This window comes from Acinonyx jubatus, chromosome B1, assembly GCF_027475565.1.
Source record: "Acinonyx jubatus isolate Ajub_Pintada_27869175 chromosome B1, VMU_Ajub_asm_v1.0, whole genome shotgun sequence".
NCBI classification, from domain to species: Eukaryota; Metazoa; Chordata; class Mammalia; order Carnivora; family Felidae; genus Acinonyx; species Acinonyx jubatus.
In genome coordinates this window covers 86,634,773-86,654,598 of record NC_069382.1, presented here as the reverse complement: position 1 = coordinate 86,654,598, position 19,826 = coordinate 86,634,773, and the positions used below count along the sequence as shown (strand labels likewise).

General features: G+C 33.7%; 1 long non-coding RNA gene across 2 annotated transcripts in view; it reads right to left on the bottom strand.

The window, feature by feature from the left end:
- LOC106976175 (uncharacterized) overlaps nt 1–19,826 on the bottom strand; it is a 191,600-nt gene that overhangs the window by 150,923 nt on the left and 20,851 nt on the right. For both annotated transcript variants that reach the window (XR_003422622.2, XR_003422620.2), the window contains exon 2: nt 2,071–2,165. This is a non-coding gene — a long non-coding RNA (uncharacterized LOC106976175). The remainder of the gene's footprint in view (nt 1–2,070; nt 2,166–19,826) is intronic.

Below are 19,826 nucleotides of genomic sequence, written 5' to 3'. Positions count from 1 at the left end.
GTAGCCTGAAGGAGAAAGTTAGTTAACCCTTCGATCATCATGTCTTTAGACCAAGTAGAATACATTGAAATCACGGATCACTCCACTAATAGTGAAACTGCTTTGACATGTTAGGCAAACATTCATTCTCTGAATCTTCCTTACTGGCCTTGTATCATGAATTTACTCATCATTCAAATAGAAATTTGAGGGTAAAACTGGTATATAGATTTTAGCAAAAAAAGTTTTATGTCACTTAAGCACTCTGACTCTACACTCAAATGAATATGGTCCACATATGAAATAATTTCTGAGATCCTGTACTCTGAAGATTATTTTATTAAAAAGTAAAAAAAAAGTATGTCTGTATCATTATAATTTATATTATAGTAATTAGTTTCATAGGTCATCAAACTAAGTGTTCATGCTTCATTCAAAAAAAGTATAACCATAGATTAGATACTCATGAATATTAAAACACAGTTAATACAAATTTCAAGTTTTTTACAAAGCGGTATAATTAAAACAATATGTCACTGGCATAAAAATAGACACAGAGATCAATAGAATAAAAACCCAGAAATGAACCACAATTATGTGGTTAATTAATTAGGAATGAATATACAATAGGAAGAAGTCTCTGTAACAAATGTTGTTGGGAAAACTAGAGAGCAACAAGAGAAAGAATGAAACTGGACCATTTTCTTTCACCATACTTAAAAAACTCAAAAAGGGTTAACAACCTAAATGTAAAACCTAAAACCATAAAAATCCTTGAAGAGAGCACAAGCAGTTATTTCTTTGACACTGGCCATAGCAACTTTTTTTCTAGATATGTCTCCTGAGAAAAAGGAAATAAAAGCAAAAACAAACTATTGGGAAAACATCAAAATAAAAATTTTCTACAGAGTGAAGGAAAACAATCACTAAAACTAAAAGGTAACCTACCAAATGAGAAATGATATTTGCAAATGGCATATCTGATAAAGGTCTAGTATCCAAAATATATAAAAAACAGATACAAATCAACACCCAAAAAGCAAATAATCCAATTAAAAAATGGACAGAAGACATTAACAGACATTTCTCCAAAGAAGACATCTAGATGGCCAAGAGGCACATGAAAAGGGCTCAACATCACTCATCATCAGGGAAATTCAAATCAAAACTACAACGAGATCATACCTGTCAGAATGGTTAAATCAAAAACATAAGAAACAATAAATGGTGGCAAGGATGTGGAGAAAAGGAACCCTTGTGCACTGTTGGTGGGAATGAAAACTGGTGCAGCCACTCTGGAAAATAGTATGGAGGTTCCTCAAAAATTAAAAATAGAACTACTCTATGATCCAATAATGGCACCAGTAGATATTTACTCCCAAATTTCAAAAACATTTATTCAAAGGAATATAACGCTCCCCTATGTTTATTGCACATTAATTCCAACAGCCATACTATAGAAGAAGCCCAAGTGTCCATCGATTGATGAATAAATAAATAAGAGGTGATATAAATACAATGGAATATTATTCAGCCATAAAAAAGCCATTTGCAACAACATGAATGGAGTCAGAGATTAAAATACTAAGTGAAAGAAGTTAGAGAAAGACAAATATCATATGATTTCACTTATGTGTGGAATTTAAGAAATAAAATAAATGTGCAAAGGAGAAAAAACATATATATATATATATATATATAGAGAGAGAGAGAGAGAGAGAGAGAGAGAGAAACAATAAACTGATTGTTACCAGAGGGATGGTGGGGAGAGATGGGTGAAATAGGTGATGAGGATTAAAGGGAACACTTATTATGACACAAAAAATGAAACAAAACAAAAGAATTTTTAAGAACACAGTTAATACTAATTCCCATACTTTAAATTTTCTTCCTTTTCCTCTCTGCGTGGTGCTTTGAGTTGAAAACAAACAACCTCTCACTCCAGCATATTTTTACTTATGCCAAACTTCTATTTTAGAGAGGATGGGGTTGAGGAGGTCCTCTGACCTACCAACATTTTTAACATTAACACCCCAAATATTTATGCACAAAAACATGAGAATCCACAATTTCAGTTGTTGTTTTGCTTACCTGCTAGATTTCTGGTCTAGTGCTTCTCAGTTTCAATCTGTTGGAAACTTTCAGGCATCTCTACTTCATTGGTTAAAGTCAATAGAGTCTAGAATCTAAAAGGAGAAATAAGAACTTTATCATTTGGGTGACAATTTATTTTTAATCCAGCATGTAATTCTGTCACAAATCACGGGAAATAATGGTCATATTCTTTTGAAACAATCTTTCATCACTGGTAAATATTTATAAGCTCTTTGTTTAGAATGATCTGGGTGCAATCTTAGCCATCTAGTATCATTTTCTTTCCCAAGTTTTGTTGCTGCTGTTGTTCCTAATTATTTCAAATCAAACTAATATTCAGATTCTAAGCCTTTGTGCTAATCTATATTCTGACACCAACCTTTGAGGTCAATGGCAAGATTGATGGAAAGATGTCAACTGACAAAGATAAATGATACACATCTTCTTAAATGGGAAAGTAACTGAAAAATTACCAAGACAACTATAAAAATAAGGAACCATGAAGCATCTTTCTAAGTCCTCAGTTTCCTATGAGAACATAGGTCTGCGGAAGATTCTTCCAGCCATAAGAAACTTGCCTTGCCATTATAAAAATAAATCTATCTTGGTTACTCTTCTGGAGAACTTGGCTACCTACTGGTATAAGTAACAAATACAAATAATTTCATTTCATTTTATGAACTTTTTTGGATGCTGAATGAATTTGAATTATCAGTCTGCAAGGTAATCCAAGGATTTATATATGCTTGAGTTAAGTTACTTGCTTGGGCACCCACAAGTGAGGTAAAACCTGGATTCAAAACGAGGTCACTCTCCTTACTCCACTATACTGCCTGTACATTGTCACAGACTCCTACAGAACTGATTTCAGTTCATTAAGCTTTGAAGTTTTAGCTCAAATTATACTGATAGAGGAATAAAAGCAGATGCAGACTTACTATTCCTTTAATAAAAGTCCATGACACAAATACTTTAAAATATAGGTATTTAAAATCCTTGTCTCTCCTTACCACATCATTTTCTCATGGACAAAGAAAATTATGCAACTAGTCACATTTTCTTATTTTGTTTTGGCTATCAGGAGATTCAAAGTCAAATTGGGGAACACAGTTTGTAATGCATAGGAAATTTGCCCTCATTTCATTTACATTTTCCTTGAAGCTGCAACATAACATTCTTTATTTAGTGCTGTTTCACAGGGGGAAAAAAAAACCAATAACTATTATGTGGATAATCATAGTACAATAACTTATAATAACTGATTTTATTCTAACTCTTTTACATACAACATCTTATTTAATCCTCACATTTTCCTTCTGAGGTGTAAACCAATATTTTCCCAGTCAGTGGAAATAAAGAGATTTGAGGACAACTTTATTTAAGGCTGTGACATAGAAGCTGTATCTAACTGGACATAATGTAGTCATATAAAGATCAGCCAGGCATACGGATTGTGGATAAGTAGAATTTTTTTGTATTGTTTAAATTCATATTTATTTATTTATTAATTCGTATTTAAATATGAAACACTTTGGCCTGAATTATCCAGTTAAACTATTTACATTGATCATATAAACTAGTAAGTATTGCCATATCCCTCAAGTTACTTCTATATATAAAGATTAAGTTATACTCTATTAATGTTTATTGAAAAATATGCAATTATATAAGGAAAATGATTTAAAATTGCTGGAACACATTACAAATTGTCTGAAGAATATTCTATATTTAATTTGAAATGCTTTCATTATGACCCATGCCCTTTTACTATGATTTTAGTTTACTTTCCTATAAAAAAAACACATATGTGTCATTTATTATTAATATTTTATATTGAGTATGATTTATTACATTCTCTTTTATTGGGTACATGTCAAGCACATCAGATTTTAATGCATTGGCTATCCTGAGCCATGGCACATAATTTAATTTTTATTCCACTAGTCATAAGTTTGGCAATATATTTGTGTCATGAAACTGTTTTCAATAAATATACTGAAATTAATTTGTATTGACATCAGTATTTAAGAGCAGTTGTGAAATATAACTATAGATCCATAACTAACAAAATTCAAAACCACTCTGTTTTGACAAATTTTTCCTTGTTGGAAGTTTCTATAAACCAAATATTTATTGGGTACAAGGATTTTTTTTTATTTTTTGTGTTCTAGTATCATCTTAACTTGAAGACTGATATAAAAACAGCAGGAACTCCAGCCTCCTTCCACAAGATAATTAGAGACTGAAGGCTCCTGAGAAGACGGACCAACTTAGTCAAAACTGTCTCAGCATATTCAACCAGGTTGAGGATGGGGATTGAGGTAATTTTTGCAAAAGAAAAAATTGTTTAGCCTTGTTTTTGGAAATATATGAAGATAGTATACTCAATTGATAACTTTAAATGGTATTTCTTTTTTTTAGTAGTATTGAGTTTGAAAATAAAAGTCATCTCTTTTTCTCTTTGTCGTTTATCACCCGTTTTTTCTGTAACTGGAAGTCTAGAGTCTTAGAATTGATTTAAATCAAGTTTCTGTTGTGTAAATAAGTAAATGCAATTTGAAGGACATTAAATTACTTGGTTGAGAACGTGCACTACTTAGTGAAGAACATGTCTATGTATTAATTTAACAATAGTTTTAAACACCTATACACCAGAACCTGGCATGGGTATTGGAGGTAGTGTAGTAAAGGAAATAGTCTCTGCCTCTGTGAAGCTTCCAGTTTAGACAGGAAAAAAGAAACAACAATTAAATACTCTGGGATAAAGTTATACGGCGTTATTAGTAGTATGGAGAAAATAAACACGTAACTACTACTCCTAGAGCAGGTGACCTCAGCCAGCTTGCAAGATCAGGCAAAGCTTCTGTGAGAAAATGGCCTGTTACCTAAGATATGGATAAGGAAGAGATCTTAACTACCAATTACTGATTTTTGTGGTGCGTTTTCGTTAGGTTTTAACGTCGCAGACTCGCTGTACTGCTCTTCCTTCCATCTGTCCTTATTTCTCAGTAGTATGTAAGTAAAATATTATTGTAAAACCAAAATAAAATATCTCCACACATCAAAATGGTGTAGAAAACAATATCAAATGCTGGCAATGATGTAAGAAACTGGATCACTCATAAATTGCTAGTGGGAACGGATTGTAAAATGATACAGCCACACCAGAGAACATTTAGCCAGATTCTTATAAAACTATTCACTAACCATATGATCCAGAAATTGCACTCTTGGGAATTTAGTTTATAGAATATGAATTCTCCTAGCAGCTTTATTAACAGCCCCAAACTGGAAATAGCCCAGATGTCCTTTAACAGGTGAATAATTAAGCAAACTATGATACGCCTACACCAATGTGATACTCCACACTAATAAGACAGAACACACTACTGAAATCTACATACATACTGAGTAAACCTAGCATCAAGATTTTAGTTTCTAATACCATTCTACAATAAGAGGAAGCAGGGCTCTTTAAATAAATGGCCAATTCTACAACTGATGAAGTAAGTATAAAAGATGAGCCTCAAATATCTTGTATTGCCAGCAAATAAAGAATCAACAACAATAAGGAAGAAACTACACACACACAATAATGGGGGTATATGAAAAAGACACAAGAGCCAACCAAAGGAGGTCCCAATGACCCAAGCTGAAACAATTTAAACAAAATCAAACATTGTTGGAATATAAAGCATGAAACAAGTACCCATGAGTTTATAGTAAATAAGAAAATGAAAAAATAAAGGGGGAAGAAGAGACAAATCTCCAAAGAAAAAGCCTGTATAATTTATAACACACTTTCTCATCAAGGAGGTGGAGCATATTTCTCACTTCTTAAGGGTGGACTACACACAGTGACTTCCCAAGAATACTGTTTGGAAAGTGAAAAAAAAAAAAAAAAAAGAAAGAAAAAAAGCCAGCTTTTCAGTGAAGAAACCTGACAAATACTATCTCAATGATTAAGGTTAATATCAGCAGTGATAAGTCATATTGATAGCATGAACCCCTGATAAGATGTGATGAAAATGGTACTTTACCTTTGTGATCTTCCCACCAGAACTCATAAATCCAGTCTGATCATGAGAACAAAACAAAACAAAACCCAAAAAACATCAGGGGCGCCTGGGTGGCTCAGTCAGTTGAGCATCTGACTTATGCTCAGGTCATGATCTCACAGCTCGTGGGGTTGAGTCCCGCATCGGGCTCTGTGCTGACAGCTCAGAGCCTGGAGCCTGCCTCTGATTCTGTGTCTTCTTCTCTCTCTGCCCCACCCCACTCATGCTCTGTGTCTCTTTCTCTCCCTCAAAAATAAATACACATTAAAAAAAAATCAGACAAATCCAACTGAGGGACATTCTTCAAAATACCTGAACAGTGCTCCTCAAAACTGCCAAGGTTATCAAAAAAAATTTCTGAGAAACTGTCACAGCCAAGAGGATATTAAGGAGAATTGACAACTAAATGTAATGTGGTATTCTGGATAGAATCCTGGAACAGAAAAGGTGGATGATATTTATGTAAATACTGAGGAAATATGAAAGAGCTTCTACTTTAACGATAATGTATCAATATTATTTCATGAATTGTAATGATTGTGCTATATTAATATAAGGTGTAAGGTGTTAATAATAAGGGAAACTGGGTGCAGGTACATCAGGACCCTCTGAACCATCTTCATAACTCCCCTGTAAATCTCAAGTATCCTAAAAAATTAAAAAGTTTATTATCAAAAAACAATAAAGAAAAAAATTTAAAGCTTGCACACATTCAACTTATGTAATATCCTTCAAATGATAATATTTTAAAAACGGAGAATAGTTAGTGGTTGTCAGAAATTATAAAGGAAGGAGGAAGAGAGGTAACTGTGGCCACAGAAGGGTATAATAAGCGATCCTTGTGATGGAATTGTTCTGTATGTTGGCTATGGTCTATGACTATAGTCATGTGATTCTATACATAAGATTGTGTAGAAATATACACAGACATGGGGCACTTGGGGGGCTCAGTCGGTTAAGGGTCTGACTCTGGATTTCAGTTCAGGTCATGATCTACCAGTTCGTGGGATGGGGCTCCGGGTCTGGCTCTGCATTGACAGCATGGAGCCTGCTTGGGATTCTCTCTCTCCCTCTCTCTCTGTCCCTTCCCCACTCTCTAAACAAATAAACAAAACATTAAGAAAATAAATATACACATACAAATAAGTACATATAAAACCAATGAAAACTGAGTAATGTTGGTCGATTGTATAAATACTGATTTCCTGGTTGTGATAGTATACTGTAATTATGTAAAATGTTATCATTGGAACAATAGGTGAAAAGTTGACAAAATATTTCTGTATTTATTATCTCTGAGAACTGCATGGGAATATATAATTATCTTAAAATAAAAAGTTTATTTTTAAAAAATGCTTATTTATTTATTTTGAGAAAGAGAGACAGCACAAACAGGGGATGGGCAAAGAGACAGGGAGAGAGAGAGAATCCCAAGCAAGTTCCATGCTCAGCACGGATCCCATGTAGACCTTGATCTCATGACTGTGACATCATCACCTGAGCCAAAATCAAGAGTTGGACTCTTACCAATTGAGTCACCCAGGAGCCCCTCATTAAAATATTTTATCTTATAATCATGTCAATATATTTAATGGTATACAATAGAAAAAGTAGGATAAGGACCCAAGGTTGTAAAAATCTTCATAGATAGAAAGGACATCACATGCAAAAAAACTTGTCATAGAAGAGATCATGTTGTATTCACTGAACAAACAGAACAAAGAACCAATGTGGCTGGGGTTTCAGAGTCTAGGAGATGGGGATTCAATATGAGGTTGGTTGGAATAAATAGTGACCATATCTTGTTGAGCCTTTTAGGACACATCAAATTTATGCTCTAAATTTTAAGTGCCTTTGTAAGACATGAAAGTGTTAGAATTAAGCTTTTAGCAGATGTAGTCAAGGATAAGTTTATTTCTTAGAAATTCGATGATACTTAGAAATTATTAACTATTGTAAGATTAATTATATGTGTCTCTTGGCCAGATTCTCCCATATTTATAACATAGGCCCTTATCATCACTGGATGTTTGACCTTGAGCTACATATTTAGCCCTTGTAAACCTCAGTTTTTCACTAGTATTTACTCAGATGTGTCTACCTAATTGATCACCAAACTCTCAGAAGTATGCAATCAGGATCAAACAACATAATCCACGTGCAGCACTTAGCATATTGAACGTTACACATTAGTCACTAATTTCTGTTTCTCAGAGACTTAAGAATTATACAACACATACAGATCAATTATATAAAATGTCTGAAAATAAACATGAAATAAAATTTAAAACACCAGTTATGGCACCCTGTGTCCCTAAACACCATTAAATGGCCATGCACCCGTTAAACTCAATTATAATGGAAAAGGGAGATAGTGACGACAGCTAGGAGTCTGCCATATCAATTTTCCTCATTAATTTTAAGGGCTCACAACAACACTTTTCCATTGTTGTTTATCCAAAACAGAAAGGAACACAATAAATATTTGCTAAATAGATGGGTTAAATTAAAGGTAATATATAATGGCCTCCATTTTTCCTGTGAAGTAGCAGGTAAGATTTTCAACAGAGGAATGAGTGAGAGTGAAGGAGAGAGAAGATTTAAGAAACTGGTGAATCTTTGAGATAACAACTACAGAAATGTAAAATATCAGATACATCAAAAAGAATAAATGCTAAAGAGTGCTGAAGTTTCAGCTGAATGTTAGACCATACAAACACAACATCACAAATTGAATGTTTCTGTCTAATATGCCCTCCAGTTTTAGCTAAGATTAAACTCAGAGAAAGGTGTGGCCAAATTGAGCCAGCAATAAGGGCAAGCAGTACAAGAGTAGTGAGAATAGAAAGAACAAGACTTGTGGGTATTAAATAGTGTATTTGCAAGAAAAGGGGGTGGAATTGGGGTGGGGTAGTCTGTAGATGCTAAAAGAAACAGATGGAAACATGGAAAGTATTGATGTACAGGAAGGGTGAGTATATAGGGCTAAGATAGTGAAAGGATAGAATGTTGGGTTGCTGAAAAGGGTATACTCATATAGTTCTATACTTCGTCTGTCACATGGCAATGATTAGGTGCACTTTATTCATTTTATCATCTTCATATACTATCAATTATTTTGCCCTGTCTCACCTATTACTAAATAAATAATTTGTATCTAGGTCAAATTATACATTTAGAGACAATTGGAATGAGCACAATAATCATTTAGGTGTGTGTTTTGTATGTTTACTTAATTGAAATTTTGAGAATATGTCTCATAATGTATAAATGTATTTGTATAGAACTATTTTATCACACATATAAATATGTAAAAAGATATACTGAGAATACCTAACATGATATCTTCATGGTTGTACAATAACAATGGATTTGAGATTAGTATCCAAGAGGATGAAAGAACAGATGCCAGTAACGGATATTGGAGAACAACTGAGTTGGAGATATGGAATGGTTATTGAAATTTAACACTGCTATCTTTTTTTAACGTTTATTTATTTTGAGAGGGTAGGGAAGGGCAGAAAGTGGAGAGAGAGAATCCCAAGCAGGCTCTTTACTATCAGCAGAGAGCCCAATGTGGGACTCAATCTTATGAACCTTGAGATCATGACCTGGGCCTGCCTGGGCAATATCATAAACAAACAAAAGTAAACAAAAAACTAAGTAAACACATGCCCCTGGGAAAATCATTTACCTTCTCTAAATCTCAATTTTCTCATTGGGAAATGAAAATAATTGGTTACTACTCGAGTAGGATTACTAGAATAACTTTTTTCTGTAACACAAAATTATGTTCTATGTTATAGTCTATACAAATGCAAAGAATTATTTTTGTTACCAAAAAAGTAAGAGAATAAAAGGAATCAAAGGCTTTGAGATGCCAAGAACTGATGTTTCCTGCATCAGCCCTGAAGTATCAGTATGACTTAAGCTGCTGTTCATTCAAGAAAGTAGCTGAGGTTACAGGAAGATGTCTTTAATCCTTTTTACTCTCACGCCCCAAAATGACACAATTCTTTAAAACAAAATAAATCACTGATGAGCAACTCATCTCCAGAGGGAAAGGATAGAAAAAGCGATGAAGATGGGGCACCTGGGTGGCTCAGTCAGCTGAGTGTCTGACTTTGGCTCAGGTCATGATCTCACTGTCTGTGACTTCCAGCCCCCAGTCGGGCTCTGTGCTGACAGCTCAGAGCCTGGAGCCTGCTTTGGATTCTGTGTCTCCCTCTCTCTCTAACCCTCCCCCGCTCATGCTCTGTCTCTCTCTGTCTCAAAAAAATAAGTAAAGGTTAAATCTTTTTTTTCAAAAAAGAAAAAGCAAAGAAGCAACAGTGCCTGTGGAAGAAAGACTTAGATGGCATGCCCAGATAAGCTGCATATGAAACAAAAAAATTTGTTGGAAGAGATTCAGTCTGTCTTTTATCTTTTACACAGCTGGTCAAGGAATAAGCAACTTCTAAAACTATAATCACTGGCTGTTTTTACAGAACTCATATTAAAAGAGAAAGACTTTTCATGTGGCTAAATCCTTTTCAGACTTTCAATTCCAGATATGAGACAGTGCTTTTTTTATTCAGTTACTTTAACTCTTTATTTGATTCTCTGAGGTTAAGTATTCTGTCTATATGGATTTTTCATAAGAATGTATGTATAAAGAAGTAGGTGTCACAAAGATGTAATTATGAAATTATACCCATTTCTTGGTATCTTTGGAAATGATGGTTAGAGCAAAAAAAGGCATAATAATAATTATCAGCATTTTTGGTACGTTTATATGAATAAATATATGAACAAAGTTTAATGGCGAAAGAGCAAAGATCTTAAGACAGTGTATATAAAAATGTGACAGTTTGAAAATTTTAAAAACTAATATCCAAAAGATAGTAGTTTATAAAAAATATAAATTATATATGTAAATTATATGTTTATATTATATAAGTTATATATTATTAATTATATAATTATATGATACATTATATAAAAATACTATAATATGAAATATAACATAAATTATATAATATATAAAATATACTATAATATCTAATATAAAACAATAATATATGTATAATTTATAAATATATAATTATTAATAATATAACTATTATTAATGTATTATATAATGTAAATATATAAATAGTATATAAAATATTATTTTCTAAAACGTTTTGTTATTCAGCATTATTTTTTTCATTTTTGACTTGTAAAAAATAATTTTTGTCCAGCTAAAGAATATACTATATGAGCAATCATTTCTTGCTATTACTTTATGATTATATTGTATATTACTACTGTCTGTTATTATTTTTTTATTTTTTATTTTAGAGACACAGAGCACAAGCGAGTTAGAGGAGCAGAGGGAAAGAGAGAGAGAATCTTAAGCAGGCTCTACACTCACTGTAGAGGTCGATGTGGGGCTCAATCCAACAACGCTGGGATCCTGACCTGAGCCGAAATCAAGAGTCAGTTGGTCAACCAACTGAGCCAGCCAGGAACCCCTCCCCACCAATTGTTGTTATTGAAAAGAAAGACAGACATTGTCAATGAGTACCACTAAAGCATTTTTCTATAGTGCATGTGCATACTTGTGTTTTTGTGAACTTGTTGATAATTGAAGTATCAAAATTATTTGAATGAGTTATATTCTAGAAATACTATCAGATATTTTTCCCATATCTTTTTTTTTTTTTCCTGTCCAAATTGTAGTTAAAAAGTACTAGTGATTCTGATAAAAAATTTCCCAGAGTAGCTATTCAAATGTAGCCAGCAGAGGTCTCTCTTAGACTCATCCAATCAAGACAATGTGTCCCTTTCTCCTCCTTGAGTTGGAACTCAACATGCAAAGCAACTTTGTTGAAGATACTAAAATTTAATGGCACTTGTTCCTTGAAGTACTATCAATGTAATTTAACCAGGCTGCCAAATGTCAAGATGACCTAATTTCTAAACAAAGGAAAAGAAAAAAAAATGTTTCTTTTATCTTTAGAGAAATAACTGCCTGGTTCAAGAAGAAAAATACAAGACGTCTTGAGGCTGAACGGTTAAAAAGTAATGGCACAAACAAAACAAAACAAAAGCTCTAATTCACATCTGTAAAGAAATAAATAGTTCTATCAAGGAAATCTATAACAAATGTGAATAATGTGTGCAGCATTGTGCAACATTAGTATACTCTGAATGAACTAAATTCAGATTTGTCAAAACATGAAAAAAAACAAGGATTAAAATTGAAATTATAATCAGTTGTATGTACACACAACGTTGGTAAGCTGAAATTTAAAGACACATTTAATTCTTGATGTTTAATTTCTTCCCTTTGTAAATGTCTCCAGGACTTTTTGAGGGCAAAGTAATTTACTCAATAAGCTTCCCTCGCACTTATGTCCTCTTATGAACTGCTATCAAACTTAACAAATGAGGATTCACATCTTTAAAATTCTTGAAATCATATATAAGAGTTTTCAAAGTTTTATAAACTTTTTATATATCATTTTTCTTTAAGATTTATCTACTTTTTTGTTTTTATCACTGGTTATGAATCTTTTCAATTAACTTTTGAATATATAACTTTGAAACCTGTCACCCAGTACATGAACATTTCCAGAAGCGGAAAATAGCAAATTTTGCTAATAAAAACACTCTAGGTATGTTAAAATTGGCTCTGATCTTTTGATCTGAGTGTTACAAGAGGTCATTTGACAGGAGGTGACTGCTGGTTGAACCACAAGCTGGACTCAGGCCATCAGAGACTCTTTACCCACTTCCCTGCTCTTGGAATAAACATTCACACCACTGTTTCCCCCCAGCATCTGTTTCAAAAATGTAGTCTTGAGAGCAGAAGGTGGTGTTAGGACCTTTTGGACTGTACAGGTGACTGAACCCCACTTAGACGCTATATAAACTTTTAAAATGTGACTGGATGCAAAGATCTTCTTGTCTTACATCCATTGAAGACAAGCCTAGTATGTAAATTACTGTGTGTATTCAACTTGCCACTTCCCAGTCTGGAGTGTGGTCGTCTCCCTGCCTCCATGGATGGAGGCTAGTTTCAAATTTCACCTGGGGAATTCCTCAGGATGCAAACCAACACTGACTTCGATTATCTTATTTGCTGGTTTTAGCGGTCTTTTTTAATGATCTGCACAAACTGAGCTTATTGTCTCCTATAACTCTTCTATTTTTCAATAAAATGTCATACTCATTTCTCAGCTAAAATTTATTTCATTCAGCCCTGTCATCTGATGATCAAATTATTTATAAACATACTTGACACTTTATAAGCTGAACGGGTAATATATACTCACAGAAAATGTTAAATAACATAGAAGTTGGCTTTCCTACCATTTCTATCTGTCGTTTTTATTTTTTTTTATTTTTAAAAAAAATTTTTTTAACATTTATTTATTTTTGAGACAGAGAGAGACAGAGCATGAATGGGGGGAGGGCCAGAGAGAGGGAGACACAGAATCTGAAGCAGGCTCCAGGCTCTGAGCTGTCAGCACAGAGCCTGATGCGGGGCTCGAACTCAGGACGGTGAGAGATCGTGACCTGAGCGAAGTCGGACGCTCAACCAACTGAGCCACACAGGCACCCCTCTATCTGTCGTTTTTAGTTTCCCTACCCATAGACAAGTTTTGATACTAGTTCTTTTTTTTCTTTATAAAGGTATTAGATAAACTTTGAACCTTTAACTTCCTTTCAGATACACATCCTGTTCCTTATCCAGTACAGTACTCCAAGGCATTGAAGATGCCATATAAACTCCTTTTGATAGTATCATTCTTTTCCACTTTAATTCATAAGACTGAAAACAGGACAGCAGCTTTCTATCAAGTTTTCATCATGCCCTGGCTTAAATTCTCCTTGTGTGCTATGTTATGTCACACTATTCTGTTTCTTTTAGTCAATCCAAGATTATAATTGAGCACGTATACTGTACCTAATACTCTTCTGTGCATGAGAATACAGCAGTGAAAACAATAGAAATTAAATTAATTTAATTTAATTCAGCTAGATATCATGTAATCTAACAGGTGATTTCAGGTGCTTCTTACAGTTGAGTAGTCATATTCAGAGCTATTTAACATACATATTGAGACGTAGTTGCAAGAATTGTATTTGAAGGACACTATTTCAATTCCCAGGAATAGCGACATTTTATTTCTGGACAAAATAATGCTCTTAAATGGGAGGATAAGAGCCCAGATGTCAGGGAACCTTCAGGGACTGACTTATAGATACAATGTGCAAGTCTGCATGTGTGCATATGTGTTTGTGTGTGTGTGTGTGTGTGTGTGTGTGTGTGTTTGTGTGTGTGTGTGTGTGTGGTAGGCAGGGGATTGGTTACAAGGGATACAAAATAAGGATCTATGAAACAAGACTAACCAACTTGATTGATTCAATGCTGGGAAGGTAACCCATTGTCCTCTTTCAATGATGCAAAATGAATTTCTTAATTTGACTCTGTCAAGGGCACACAAAACAAGGCCAGACCAATCCCTGACTGATTTTACCAATAAAGCTACAATGAGTCACTTTCAGATTCAGAGACTTTATTCCTTACATAGAGAAAAACATGATTAGCTAAAGGAACCAGCTCCCCACAATCTTTGTACCAGCACCAGAAAGAATGGCACTGAAACCAAAGGAGCTGAATGGGCATGAGACACCCTGTTGCTGAAGGGCTCATTCTCAATAGAGGCTAAGAAGCTTTATGTTTTGAAGTTTCATTTGGAGTGTGGAGTTCTGGAAGTCTAGTATCTCATCAGAACCCAGGAGGTGATAAGACACTGTCTCATGTTAACCTCCGAGGGAATATGGGTGAAAGGCCTGAGTGGAATGGCTTGTGGATGCTCTCCACATGCCTTCTTATCTTCTTGTGTTCTGCTAGCATCATAAAGCATCCTGTGAGGACTCAGATTAGCTGGGGCTCAAATTTCTGCCTGTGTACCCCATATGGATACGTGCAAGTTTGCCAAGGTGCCACGTGGAGTTTTCCTACAGCGACAGGACCAAAATTTGAGTCACTAAAAGCACTTAACATGCTTCTTTTTCATTTTTGTCTCCATAGATTTCCTAACATGCTGTATGAGAAATTGGATCAACTGTCATGGTTTATGTTATCTCAGTTTTAAGCATCTTTCAGATGATCTAAAAGATAATGTATAAAATGACATTATTTCTAGCCAATCCATTTTATTAAATTTCATTGGCAACAGACTAACCTCACCCACTACTGGGAAATGTCCATTTCATCCTAGTGTAACTGAATACTAAGTTCTGGTTCAGTGATAACCTTTTCAGTTAGTCCAGTTGTGTATCAGTTATTCCTTCCCCACCATGTTATTTGTATTGCCATTACTCTGCCTCAAACACAATTCCTAACAATAGTTACAGAAATCCCCAGCAAGTTTTTCTCTGTATAAAAAATGTTGACATCGTCTGATTAGACAATATTTCATATTCTGCCTCTTTTTAAGAATAAATAGCTTTACAGTGGTTAAAGTGTAATCCCAGAGTGGTTATTCATCATGGATTTTGGTGCCTGGTGGTCCAGAATTCACAGTGATACTGTTTTTAAAAAACTTTAAAACTAAATTAAATCTTGAAACCTGCAAAATTATACACAATGCATATGGTAAGGACACTTAATGGACTCTATCAGTTTGGTGCTAACAGCTATTTTTTTCCTCATAAATTTTCTTCATAGGTTCCATCCATACTACCAACCAAAAGAAAAAAAAAGAAGTTAGAGGAGGGAAATAGAACAATATAAACATTTTATTTTTCTTCTAAAATCAGGACCATTCCCTATTGACCGATGGAGGGGGGAAATAAGGTATATTTGACCAAAAAAAGAAAAAAAAATCACATTTCCTGCTTCACAAGAAAAAGGCGGGGCGGGGGGGCGGTCAGAGAAAGAGAAAGAGGGAAGAAGAAGAAGGAAAAGAAAGGGAAGGAGAAGGAGAAAATATAACTAACACATTAGGAATAATCACTTGGATTTAATTAATAGACATTTTGCCATATTTATACCTAATATTTGTTAAAGAACTAAAATATTACAAAAGAAGTTGAAGGCTCTTGAATATCTTTACAATTTTATTTCTCACCTTTACTTCACTGAAAGCAAAATTATTTTCTTTATGCGATAATTCTACCCTTGCTTGAATAAATTTACCATGTAAGTATACATAAATTTTCTTTTGTGTATTATTAACAAATGTATAATATATATTTTTATAATTATACAAAAACCATCAGTATAGTAAGTATTCAAAAGCTTCCTTCTATTTTTCTTCTTTATCAATGTTTTAGCTTATCTTGGCTTTTTCACTTTTGTATACATTCAGGAAGAGTTTAATCAAATTCTGTGAAATAGAATGAATGGAATAGATTTTCTCGGCCAGAACTGGCATCTTTACAATGCTGAGGTTAGCCACCCACAAACACAATCTGTGTCTTCCCTCATTTAGCATTCTTTTATTTATTTCTGTAAGTAGTTTTATGTTTTTCCCATAAATATATTACATTCTCCCTTTTCAATTTATTCCTGTGTAAAAGTATTTCTTACTATGGTTATTGATATTTTTTAAGTTTATTTACTTTTAGAGAGAGGGAGAGTGCAAGGAGGGGCAGACAGACAGGGAGAGAGAGAGAATCCCAAGCAGCCTCCTCACTGTCTCCACAGAGCCCAATGTAGGGTTTCAGCTCATGGACCGTGAGATCATGACCTGAGCCAAAACCAAGAGTCATCCACTTAACTGACTGAGCCCCCAAGGTGCCACAATGGTTATTGATATTTTTAAATAAAATTTCCTTATTCTCTTTTCATTTTTGCTTTATTTTGTCAAAATTATACATATAGTGAATTTGAGTATTTTTAAGTTATCTCCAAACTCCTTCTAAACTCAAGCAAAGCTACATGACAGGAAAAAAAAAATACTCATTACATCTTTTAAAAAGTAGGCAATAAGAGTCCCTACAAATCTCAGAGTAAACATGTGGTTGACCAAACCACCAAAACAGCAATGATAGAATAGCAGCTGGGAGAGTGAAAGTACAATATAAAAATAACCATAAATCATGGAAATATTTCTCCTTTCCCCAAAAGCCAGAAAAAAATTATTACCACTTAATATAATGTGTTTTACCTGGAGTGGACACCTGAATAGATGCAATGAGAAATAACTAGTAAAACTGGGGAAATTACTCACAGAGGATAATGGCAATGCAAAAACCTCTGAGCAGGTATACAAGATTGAATATTGCCACTTCAGCATATCCTCCTGAGAATTTCAGATATCAAGTTCATACTCTCTTGCAAAGGAAAATGGCTCACAGAGAACAAATATTAATTACAACATTGAAAATTAATAAGATAGGGAGCACCTGGGTGGCTCAGTCTGTTAAGCATTAGCCTTTGGCTCAGGTCATGATCTCATGGTTCATGGGTTCGAGCCCCACATCAGGCTCTGTGCTGACAGTTCAGAGCTTGGAGCTTGCTTCAGATTCTGTGTCCCTTTCTCTATCTGTCCCTCCCCTGATCACGTTTTGTCTCCCTCTCTCTCTCAAAAATAAATAATACATTTTTAAAAATTAGAAAATGAATAGGACAAAAACAGTGGACCTTCAGTTCAAAGAAGGTATCACAGATAGCAAATGCTTGAAAAAACCATGAAATTTGAAAATGTGTTCCAGATATTTGTTTTTTGGGAAAAGCCTCATGATTTAAACATAAGATACTTAAAAATAATAAGTAGAACAAAATCTAACTCCATCCCATTTATTATAAGAAAAAAAGATAAAAATAAACCTTATGTTTGAATAATGAAAAAACACCAGGAATTCACAATGACAAAGATGAACCAGTAATTTAATATATACAGGTGGAGAAAATGTTTTTAAAACTATGGAATCATTGAAAGATTGACTAAAATGCAATTTGTAAAATATCAGAAATGTATGTGTAGAAGAAGTTCTAGTTCAAGACGGTGACACAGGAAGATCCTGAACTCACCTCTTCCAACAGACTTACTTAGTCAATGGCTATACATAGAATAATTTTTTTCTTAAATTGCTGACTGTTATGAGTATACAACAGGTAAATGAGAAGAAAACTATATTGAAGTAGGTACACACACACACAGACACACACACACAGGGTTATTTTTCAGCCATAAAAAAGGATGAGATCTTGTCATTTGTGACAACATGGATGGATCTCGAGGGCATTATACTAACTGCAATAAGTCAGATGTCTTTCTCTTAGATTTGTCTTATATGTGGAATCTAATGACAAATAAAACACCAACCTCATAGGTACAGAAAACAGATTATTGGTTGCCAGAGGCAGGGGTAAGAGGTGAAAGAAATGAGTGAAAGGGGTCCAAAGATAAAAATGAATAAACAGAAAAATAAATAAACACAGAAGATATTGGTCAAGACCACTGGGAGATTTATTATAAAAGCTATTTAATAAGGGTGTCTCTTTCTAAACTAGAAATATAGCATTAAATTTAGCCCTCCTTAATTTCAAAAAAATTTTAGTGTACTTCATTGTAATCAGGGCTAAGGATCATTAGGCAAATTAAACCTTAGGAAAATAAAAATAATAAAACAAAATTAATAAAAACAATGAAATAAAATGAGTGCATACCTACAATAAATATTTTTTAAGAAGAAATATTTGTCTGGGTGACCAATAGTATACAACAAAACTTATCAGGTATTAGGAAAGAGATACTGGTGTGGCAAAGAGATGTCACAGAAAAAAAGAGTAAGGAACAAACAGAAGATGGAAAAAGAGGTTGTATAAAAATATTTGAGAAATGAGAAAAACAGAAGGGAGAGAGGAAAGAGCATTTTAAAAGGTAAATGAAAATAAAGAGTAAATATATTTAAAAATCATAGGTGATAAAAAATTACAAGCAGTGGTAAATGTGTAATAACAGGGGACAGAGTTATAATCCCATCTGAAACAACCAAAAAGCATAGAGAAAGAAAGAAAAAAGAAAGAAATAAAAAAAAGAAAGAAAGAGGAAAAAGAGGGAGGGAGGGAGAGAAGGAAAGAAAGAAAGAAAGAAAGAAAGAAAGAAAAGAAAAAGATGTTTTAGCATATTTTAAAATATATTTTACATTTTTTTTTAGAAACAGTGTATTAAATTATATTTTACAACTAGTAAAATATGTGTGAGAAATATGTGAGAAAGCCTCTGGCCATTTTCATGAAGTTTTATCTGATGGAAAGAACTTACTGCTTTAATTTATGTTTCTTGATTAATAAAGTTGAAAAATATGCATATTTTTGTCATTTATTTTCCTCCTTTTGTCTTTTTTTACTTATTTTTTCTGGTAGTGTGTCTTCTATTTTTTAAATTAAGAATTTATGTTTTAGAGCAGTTTTAGATTGACAACATAACCGAAAAGAAAGTACGGAGATTTCTCATCCATCCTGCTCCCTGATGCATACATAGTGTCCCTCATTATCAATACCTCCACTAAACAATACAAGTTTTCTCAAGTCAATAAGCTGGGATCAACCTCTTCTGGTTTGCTTCTCCTCTTTCAGGTCTCACTCACTGTCTTTTGTTGTTTAATGTTCAGTGTCTGGAAAACTATCTTTTTAAGGCAGTGAAAGTACTCTGGAAACAAAATGATGGGTAGATGTCATTATACATTCATCCAAATCCATAGAAT